This window comes from Marmota monax, unplaced genomic scaffold (assembly GCF_021218885.2).
Source record: "Marmota monax isolate L192 unplaced genomic scaffold, Marmota_monax_Labrador192_F-V1.1 WCK01_AAM20220418_F8-fsc00083, whole genome shotgun sequence".
Taxonomy (NCBI): domain Eukaryota; kingdom Metazoa; phylum Chordata; class Mammalia; order Rodentia; family Sciuridae; genus Marmota; species Marmota monax.
The window spans coordinates 8,298,096-8,309,011 of record NW_026692848.1 but is presented as its reverse complement, the minus strand read 5'-3'; positions in this window follow the sequence as shown (position 1 = coordinate 8,309,011).

Here is a 10,916-nt window from a genome sequence, read left to right as displayed (position 1 = left end):
CTGCTTTCAATGTGTCCCATAGATTCCGATATGTTGTGTCTGTGTTTTCATTTATCTCTAAGAATTTTTTAATTTCCTCCTTGATGTCTTCTATAACCCATTGATCATTCAGTAACCTATTGTTCATTCTCCAAGTGATGTATGCTTTTTCCTTCCTTCTTTTATCGTTGATTTTCAGTTTCATTCCATTATGATCAGATAAGATGCATGGTAATATCTCTACTCCTTTATATTGTCTAAGAGTTGCCCTGTGACATAATATATGATCTATTTTTGAGAAGGATCCATGTGCTGCTGAGAAAAAAGTGTAACTGCTTGATGTTGGGTGGTATACTCTATATATGTCAATTAGGTCTAGGTTATTAATAGTGTTATTGAGTTCTATAGTTTCCTTATTCAACTTTTGTTTGGAAGATCTGTCCAGTGGCGAGAGAGGTGTGTTGAAGTCTCCCATGATTATGGTGTGGTGGTCTATTAGACTCTTGAACTTGAGAAGAGTTTGTTTGACGAACATAGCTGCACCATTGTTTGGGGCATAAATATTTATGATTGTTATGTCTTGTTGGTGTATGGTTCCCTTAAGCAGTATGTAGTGTCCCTCTTTATCTCTTTTGATTAACTTTGGCTTGAAATCTATTTTATTTGATATGAGTATGGACACGCCTGCTTGTTTCCGAAGTCCATATGAGTGATATGATTTTTCCCAACCTTTCACCTTCAGCCTATGTATGTCTTTTCCTATCAAATGCGTCTCCTGTAGGCAGCATATTGTTGGGTCTTGTTTTGTGATCCATTCTACTAGCCTGTGTCTTTTAATTGGTGAGTTTAAGCCATTAACATTTAGGGTTATTATTGAGATATGGGTTGTTCTTCCAGCCATATTTGTTTATTTCTGTTACTAAACATTGTTTGTTTTCCTCTTTGATTGTTTCCCCCCCTCCTTTACTGTCCTACCTCCCACTGTTGGTTTTCATTGTTATTTTCCATTTCCTCTTCCTGTAATACTTTGGCTAGGATGTTTTGAAGAGATGGTTTTCTAGCTGCGAATTCTTTAAACTTTTGTTTATCGTGGAAGGTTTTAATTTCATTCTCCATCCTGAAGCTTAATTTCGCTGGATACACAATTCTTGGTTGGAACCCATTATCTTTCAGTGTTTGAAATATGTTATTCCAGGATCTTCTAGCTTTCAGAGTCTGTGTTGAAAGATCAGCTGTTATCCTGATTGGCTTGCCCCTAAATGTAATCTGCTTCCTTTCTCTTGTAGCTTTTAAAATTCTCTCCTTATTCTGTATGTTGGGCATCTTCATTATAATGTGTCTAGGTGTGGATCTCTTATGATTTTGCACATTCGGCGTCCTGTAGGCTTCTAGGATTTGGGATTCTGTCTCATTCTTCAAGTCTGGGAAGTTTTCTTGTATTATTTCATTGAATAGACTGCTCATTCCTTTGGTTTGGAGCTCTGTACCTTCCTGTATCCCAATGACTCTTAAGTTTGGTCTCTTAATGTTATCCCATATTTCTTGGATGTTCTGCTCATGGTTTCTTAACAGTCTTGCTGAGCTGTCTATGTTCTTTTCCAGTTGAAATACTTTGTCTTCATTGTCTGATGTTCTATCTTCTAAGTGTTCTACTCTGTTGGTAGTATTCTCCATTGAGTTTTTAAGTTGGTTTATTGCTTCCTGCATTTCTAGGATTTCTGATTGCTTGTTTTTTATAACCTCTATCTCCCTGTATAGTTGATCCTTTGCTTCCTGGATTTGTTTGCGTAATTCGTTGTCGAAGTGATCTTTCATTGTCTGATTTTGCTGTTTAATGTCTTCCTTGATACTCCAGATCATCTGAAGCATGTATATCCTGAATTCTTTATCTGACATTCCATCTGCTGCAGCTGTTACCTCTTCTAAAGTTGCGTTGACCTGCATTGCTTGTGGTCCTTTCTTTCCTTGTCTTTTCATACTGCTTGCGTATCTTTCCTGCAGGTGCGGGCGGCGGCTCTGCTCTCTCCTTATTCCAATTGGGGTGTCGTGGCTACCACGCCGGCAGGTCACTGGGCCTGTTCTGGGAGCTGGTGGCGGCTCTGTTCTGCCCCTACTCCAATTGGGGTGACGTGTCTGTCGTACCAGCAGGCCACTGGGCCTGTCCTGCTGGTCGGTCGCAGATCTGCCCACCTTTCGGGCACGAGTGGAGGCTCTGCTTTGCCCCTACTCCAATTGGGGTGTCGTGACTACCCCGCCTGCAGGATGCTGGGTCTGTTCCTGGCAAGGGAGGCGACTCTGCTCTGTCACTACTCCAATTAGGGTGGTGTTTGTACCCCGCCGGCAGGCTCCTGGGCCTGATCCGCCGGTCTGTTGTAGGTCTGCCTACCTTGAAGGCGCGGGCGGCGGATCTGCCCTGCCCCTCCTACCCCGCCTGCGGACCCCTGGGCCTGATCTGCAGGTTGATCACTGGTCTGCTCACCCTGCGGGCACGGGTGGCGGTTCCGCTCCACCCCGACTCCAATTGGGGTCACGTGACCACCACACCGGCAGGGCCTGATCCGGGCGTGGGATAAGGATCTGCTCTGCCCCTACTCGAGTTGGGGTGACGTGTGTACCACACTGGCAGGCCACTGGGCCTGACCCGCCAGGCTGTCACAGGTCTGTTTACCTTGCAAGCGCGAAGGGCGGCTCTGCCCTGCCCCTCCTACCACGCCCATGTACTACTGGGTCGTGGGTCTGCCCACCTGGCGGGTGTGGGTGGCGGCTCCGCTCCGCCCCCTCTCCAATTGGGGTCACGCGGTCACCACGCTGGCGAGCCGCTGGGCCTGCTCCGGGGGCTGGCGGCGGCCCGGCTCCTTCCCTCTGGCTCGAGTACAAATTGAGGAGACTCGGGTGACTGAGCCTCACCCCCCTTACCAGGAGACCAACTGCTTATGTCACCGCTGGTATTGATGAAGATCTGTCCTCCACCGCTTTCTGCTGACATCAGATCTCTGCCATGTTGGTATCCTATGCGAATGGCAGCATTTCGTTCCCCTTGCCAGGCAACCCAAGCAATGGGTGAGTCCTGACCTGCCCTCAGCAGGACCCGGACCGAGACGCAGTTTCCGCGGGCTCCTAGCCCCGGTCCAGGGAAGTTCCGGGAGCCGGAACTCGGCCGCTCCGTGCTCGGTGTAAGCTCCTATAAGTGTAGGCTCCAAGAAGCAGCCCCCGCGGGCTCAGTTCCGGGAGCCGGAATTCGGCCGCCTAGTGCTTGGTGTATGCTCTGATAGTAGCAGGGTCCAAGAAGCAGCCTCCGCGGGCTCCGCAGCCCTGAGCCAGGGCGGTTCCGGGACGGTTCCGGGAGCCGGAACTCGGCCGCTCTGTGCTCGGTGTAAGCTCCTATAAGTGTAAGCTCCAAGAAGCAGCCCCCGCGGGCTCAGTTCCGGGAGCTGGAATTCGGCTTCTTGGTGTTTCGTGTTTGCTCTGATATTAGCAGGGTCCAAGAAGCAGCCTCCGCAGGCTCCGCAGCCCGGAGCCAGGGCGGTTCCGGGACGGTTCCGGGAGCCGGGACTCGGCCGCCCCGCGCTCCGTGTTCACTCCGATAAGATCAGATTTTAAGAAGCCCCCAGGCGCTGAACCCTAGCAATCTGTCTGCAAGCCGCAGGCGAATTGCAGCCTGAAATTACCTGTTCTATGGCTGAATGAGCTGCGGTCAGTCAAAAACAGGTGTGGTGACGTCAGTTTACCAACATGGTGGCTGCTGGCCTCCTCTGTGGTCTGACCGGTGTGGAGAACCGAGATGGACCGCTTCCTTCCCCGTCTCGAACCCAGAATTCAGCCCTGAGTGCGGTGCTTGCGCGTCTGGCAGAAACTGCAGCGCTGTAACCCTGCGTCTCTATCCCAGCGCGCCTTGCAGACTCTAGCCGCGGGGCGATTTGCTGAATAAGCAGTGTTACCCTCCGTGCGACAAACCTCTCGCGTTTGAGTCCCCGTAGCCGATCCTCATGCGATGGAAATCCTTCCTCCAGGTTCCGGCGCACCCCACTATTGCTGGAAATTCCTAACAAGATATCCTTTAGCCGTCCTGACTTGTCATACTCCCACACAGTGAAGCAGCACACGGGGGTAATGCACTCCCCTCGCCGCCATCTTCCCTCCCTCCTTCAATAGTCCGAGAGAGAATTTTTTAATATTTATTTTTTAGTTATCGGCAGACACAACAGCTTTGTTTGTATGTGGTGCTGAGGATCGAACCTGGGCCACATGCATACCAGGCGAGCGCGCTACCACTTGAGCCACATCCCCAGCCCCATTTTATTATTCTTTAGTTGTTTTACTAAAAATTACAATGTGAAATCTTGACTTAAAGCTCTTAATATAAACTAGTACTTCTCTTACTTCTCTGACAAAAATATGTTTGAAAAATATGTTCAGTATCCTACCCTATGCTCACATCTGCACTATATTTGAAGTGTATTTTATTTTTATATCACAATAGATTTCATTATTATTCTGCTGAGTCAAAACTTATTTACATTTGCCTATTTATTTACCATTAGTTCTCTTTATTTGTGAATTTGTATTTATTTCTGGGACGAGTTACTTTTCCTCAAAAACTCCCTTAAGCAATTCTTTTAATCTAAATCTGCTTATTATAAATAAGTAATTTTTATTTATCTTAAAACATTTTAATTCCACCTTCCTCTTTGGAGAATATTTTTGCCGGTTTTTTAAAATGGTGTCAACAGCTATTTTCTTTCATCATTTTAAATATATGATTCAAATTTTCCCCTGTATTTTGTTGTTTTTTATTCCATAATAATTCATTATATGAAACCTTCAGCTTATCAAGAGTGGTAAGATCTTCCAAACAAAAGCTGAACAAAGAAACTCTAGAATTCAATAACACAATCAATAACTTAGTCTTAACTGACATATATAGAATATTTTATCCTTCAGCCAGTGAATACAGATTCTTCTCAGCAGCACATGGATTCTTTTCTAAAATAGACTATATGCCACAAAACAACTCTTAGCAAATACAAAAAAGTAGAGATACTACCCTGTATTCTACCAGATCATAATGGAATGAAGCTAGGAAACAATGATAAAATAAAGATAAAAGCTACTCCAATACCCAGAGACTAAATAATATTCTACTGAATGAATAGTGGGTTGCTAAAGACATCCAGAAGGAGATTAAAAAATTCTTAGAGGTAAATGAGAACACTGATACAACATATCTAAATCTCTGGTAAATTATGAAGGGAATTCTAAGAGGAAAGTTCATTGCATGGAGTTCATTCCTTAACAGAAGAAAAAGTCAACAAATAAATGACTTAATATTACATGTCAAAGTCCTAGAGAAAGAAGGCCAAACCAACACCAAAAGCAGTAGAAGACATGAAATAATTGAAATCAGAGCTGAAATCAATGAAATTGAAACAAAACAAACATTTGAAAAAATTGACCAAAAAAATAGTTTTTTGAAAAAATAAATAAAATTGACACACCCTTAGCCATGCTAATAAAGAAAAGGAGAGAAAACTCAAATTACTAACATACATGATGAAAAAGAAAATATCATAACAGACACTACAGAAACATAGAAGATAATTAGAAACTATTTTGAAAACTTGTACTCCAATAAAATAGAAAATATTGAATGCATTGACAAATTTCTAGATTCCTATGATTTTCCAAAATTAAATCTGGATGATATACACAATTTAAACAGATCAGTTTCAAGAAATAAAATAGAAGATGCCATCAGAAGCCCCCCAACCAAGAAAAGCCAAGAATAGATGGATACACAGGTGAGTTCTACAAGACCTTTAATGAAGAACTAATACCAATACTTATCAAATTATTTCATGAAATAGAAAAAGAGAGATCACTTCCAAACTCATTTTATGAAGCAAGTATCACCATGATTCCAAAACCAGGCAAGGACACATCAAAGAAAGAAAACTTCAGACCAATATCTCTAATAAACATAGATGCAAAAATTCTCAATAAAATTCTGGAAAATCTAATACAAAACATATCAAAAAGATAGGGTACCATGATCAAATAGGGTTTATCCAAGGGATGTGAGGTTCGTTCAACATATGGAAATCAATAAATGTAATTTGTCACATCAGTAGACTTAAAGATAAGAATCATAAGATATCTCAAAATATGCAGAAAAAGCATTTGACAAAATACAGCACCCCTTTATGTTCAAAACACTAGAAAAACTAGGGATAACAAGACCATATCTCAAAATCAAGAGTCAAAATCATAAAAGCTATCTATGCTAAGCCCCAGGCCAACATCATTCTAAATGGAGAAAAATTGAAAGCACTCCTTCTAAAAACTGGAACAAGACAGGGATGCCCTCTCTCACCATTTCTATTTAACATAGTTCTTGAAACACTGGCCAGAGCAATTAGACAGATAAAAAGAAATTAAAGGGAGAAGAAGAACTCAAATATGACTATTTGCTGATGATATGATTCTATACCTAGAAGACACACACAAAAAAAATCCACCAGAAAACTTCTAGAACTAATAAGTGAATTCAGCAAAGTAGCACTATAAAAAATCAACACCCGTAAATCAAAGGCATTTCTGTATATCAGTGACAAATCATCTGAAAGGGAGATGAGGAAAACTACCCCATTTACAATAGTCTCAAAAAAAAAAGTACTTTGGGTATCAACTTAATGAAAGAGGTGAAAGACTTCTACAATGAAATCTACAGACACTAAAGGAAGAAATTTAAAAAGACCTTAAAAGATGGAAAGATCTCCCTTGTTCTTGGATAGGCTGAATTAATACAGTCAAAATGACCATACTAACAAAAGCATTCTATAGATTTAGTGCAATTCCAATCAAAGTCCCAATGGTATTCCTCACAGAAATAGAAAAAACAGTCATGAAATTCATCTATAACAGACCTCAAACTATACTACAGACCAATAGTAACAAAATCAGCAAGGTATTGTCAGCAAAATAGACTGGTAGACCAATGGTACAGAATAGAGGACACAGACACCAACCCACACAACTACAGTAATCTTATATTAGACAAAGGCAAACAAAGGCACCAAAAACATACATTGGAGAAAAGATTGTCTCTTCAAAAAACGGCTCTGGGAATACGGGAAATCCATATACAACAAAACGAAATGAAACCCCTATCTCTCACCATGCACAAACCTCAACTCAAAGTGGACCTAGGAATTAAACCAGAGACACTGTGTCTAATAGAAGAAAAAGTAGGCCCAAATCTCCATCATGTCATATTAGGCCCTAACTTTCTTAATAAGATTCCTATAGCACAAGACTTTAAATCAAGAGTCAATAAATGGGCTGCATTCAAACTAAAAATCTTCTTCTCGGCAAAAGAAACAATCAGTGAGGTTAATAGAGAGCCTACATTTTGGGAGCAAATTTTTACCACATGCACATCAGATAAAGCACTAATCTCTAGGATATACAAAGAACTCAAAAACCTTAAAACCAAAAAAAAAAAAAAAAGAAAGAAAAAACACACAAATAACCCAATCAATAAATGGGCCAAAGAAATGAAGAGTCACTTCTCAGAAGATGATATACAATCAATCAACAAATATATGAAAAAATGTTCAACATCTCTAGCAATTAGAGAAATGAAAATCAAAACTATTCTAAGATTTCGTCTCATTCCAGCCAGAATGGCAGCTATTAATACAAACAACAATAAGCATTGATGAGGGTGTGTGCGGGGGGGGGGGGGGGAGGTACACTCATATATTGCTGGTGGAACTGCAAATTGATGCAGCCAATATGGAAAGCAGTATGCAGATTCCTTGGAAAACTGGGAATGGAACAACCGTTTGACCAAGCTATCCCACTCCTTGGTCTATACCCAAAGGACTTAAAAACAGCATACTACAGGGACATAGCCACAACAATGTTTATAGCACCACAATTCACAATAGCTAAACTGTGGAACCAACCTAGGTGCCCTTCAGTAGATGAATGGATAACAAAGATGTTATATATATATATACAATGGAATATTATTCAGCATTAAAGGGGAATAAAATCATGGCATTTGCATGTAAATGGATGGAGTTGGATAATATAATGCTAAGTGAAGCTAGCCAATCCCAGAAAACTAAATGCTGAATGTTTTCTCTGATATAAGGAGGCTGATTCATAATGGGGTTTGTGTGGGGAGCATGGGTGGGTTAGAGGAACTCTAGATAGAGCAATGGGGAGGAGAAGGGAGGGGATAAGGGGGTAGAAAAGATGGTGGAATGAGATGGACATCATTACCCTAAGTACATGTATGAAGACACAAATGGTGTGACTCTACTTTGTGTACAACCAGAGAGATAAAAAATTGTGCTCTATATGTGTAATATGAATCATAATGCATTCTGCTGTCATACATAACAAATTAGAATAAAAAAAGAACACATTATTTCAAAGAATAGAGCAAACCATGAAAGAAACAAAATATTTCATTTATTCCTCTTACAAATATTTATCGTGTTCTACAATGTTCTAGATGCCTGGGGTTCTTCCATGACTGAAACAGACAACATCTCTGGTTTTTTGGAAGTATGCACTGTACAAATAAAAAATAACACATATTTTGTTTGAAAATAAGCATGTGAAGAAAATAGATCTATGTGAAGAGCTAAGGACTGCAGGGGGAGCTGAAACTTGAAATGGGCTCCACTGGGAACTGTAGAAATGCAATGCTCTGGTTTGGACATATATGGTATAAGGATGTCCCTCAAGGGCTCCTGGGTCAGAAGCTTGGTTCTCAGTGTCACAGTGTTAATAGGTGGTGGGTCTCCTGAGAGATGGGATCCAAATATGAGGTCTGTAGGTCATTGGGGGCACTGTCTTGAGAGGTTTAAATTGTCCTCAGGACACTTCAGGTAGCCCCCATTTCTCTGTATGTCTGGCTTCCTGTCTCACCACATGAATCCTAACTCTCACACATTCTGCCATTTTGATATCATTTTCCAGATGTGATTAATTTGGGGGCAGACCCTTGCTAGAGATAGCACTATACTGTTTGGACTTTCAACCTCTAACTTATGAGATAAATGAACCCATTTTCTTTATAAGGCATCCAGTCTCAGGTATTTCATTATAGCCATTAAAAACTGACCTATGCACACATATAATATATTTCTCAATATAGTCAGTTTCATCTTGGGTTGCCTTGTGAAAGGGAGTTCTAGTGACTCTAAAAAAGAAAAAAAAAGGAATACTATAGGAAAAAGAAATTGGGGAGTATATGTGTGTATGTTATCAGTATGAAATTTTGATTTTTAAAGAAATAATACACTGCTGAAAGCCCAGACAAAATCAACTTCATAGCCTTTCTCCAAAGAAGAGTTTTCTAGTTAAAAGTTTGTGCAAATGTCCTTAGGCAAGAATATGCAAGAAATATTTTATTTAATTTAAAATGGCTGATATAGTCTTAGCAAAGTGTAGGTGTAGAAGTGGAGCTAGTCAGGTATACCATAGAGGAAGGACACAGGTCCTATGATAGCTCTTGGACTATCAGGGGTGGGGGGAAGCTGAGGAAAATTAGTAAAATTTTGAATGTATTTGAAGGTGGAACCAACAGGGTAACCTGATAGTTGGGAGGCAAAGTGTGAGAGAAAATCAAGAGTTAAGAATTCTGGACCATGTAAGTAAAATACTGGAGATGAGAAAGGGTCAGGTGTGGGAAAAGAGAAGTGCAGGCTGGGCTTCCAACGCCCAGTGCGTACCCAGGAATGACGTTTATTTGGTGGATACATGAGTGTGAATTGAGAGTAGAAGTTAAAATGGAGGAATAAGTTTGAAACCTTGAATATACAGAAACTGTTTAAAGCAGCCTAGTGTTTGAAATTAATTTAAAAGCTACAACCATGTGCAGAATTATGAAGATTATGAGGATAAACAAAGAGAAGTAAAGTGTTAGGAACTGAACCCAGGGATGCCCAAGGCTCAGGAGCTCACAGACAAGAAGAAAAGAAGCTGACGACGAAGCCCCAAGAATCTGAAATACAGTAAAAGGAAAATGAATTGAGGGAGACAAAATGAAAACACTTTGAATTCCCAATGTTTTTAGCAAATCAGAAAAACAGAATTGGAAACAAACTTTGAATCTGAATAAAATTCTCAGTGTTGGAGAAAAGCATCTGTTGGGTTTTCATGTGCCCTACATGTCCCGGAAAAGGAAGGTAAAAGGAGGAAGACGGAGCTGCCATACACAGAGGGGTGGCCGTGCAACCAACAGAGTGTGGAGAGTTGAGAAGGTAATCAGCCGGAGAAAGAACACGAGGAAGTTAATGCTTCAACAAATAGTGGATGTAGAGGGAAAAAAGAAACATTGGTCAAAACACAAGGAAACCCCAGTGAGAGGGTGGGAGACTGAAGATGCAGTGCCGGGTTAACAGTGAGGAGGTTAAACGCTGGAAGAAAGCAATGATTGAAATAGTCAAAACCCCCAAAATCAAATGAAAAACTATGGATTTTCTTTAGTTAAAAATAAACAAGTAACAAACAACAAAACAAAATTCATCATTTGTGCCGAAGGCAAAGAATAGTTTTCAGTGGACTCAGGGCCAAGCAAAATGTCAGTGTGCTGTCACTGAAAAGAACATTAAACAGAGACATGAGGTGGGAGGGAAAGGGAGAGAAAAGGGAAATTGCGTGGAAATGGAAGGAGACCCTCATTGTTATACAAAATTACATATAAGAGGTTGTGAGGGGAATGAAAAAAAAACAAGGAGAGAAATGAATTACAGTAGATGGGGTAGAGAGAGAAGATGGGAGGGGAGGGGAGGGGGGATAGTAGGGGATAGGAAAGGTAGCAGAATACAACAGACACTAGTATGGCATCATGTAAAAATGTGGATGTGTAACCGATGTGATTCTGCAATCTGTATTTGGGGTAAAAATGGGAGTTCATA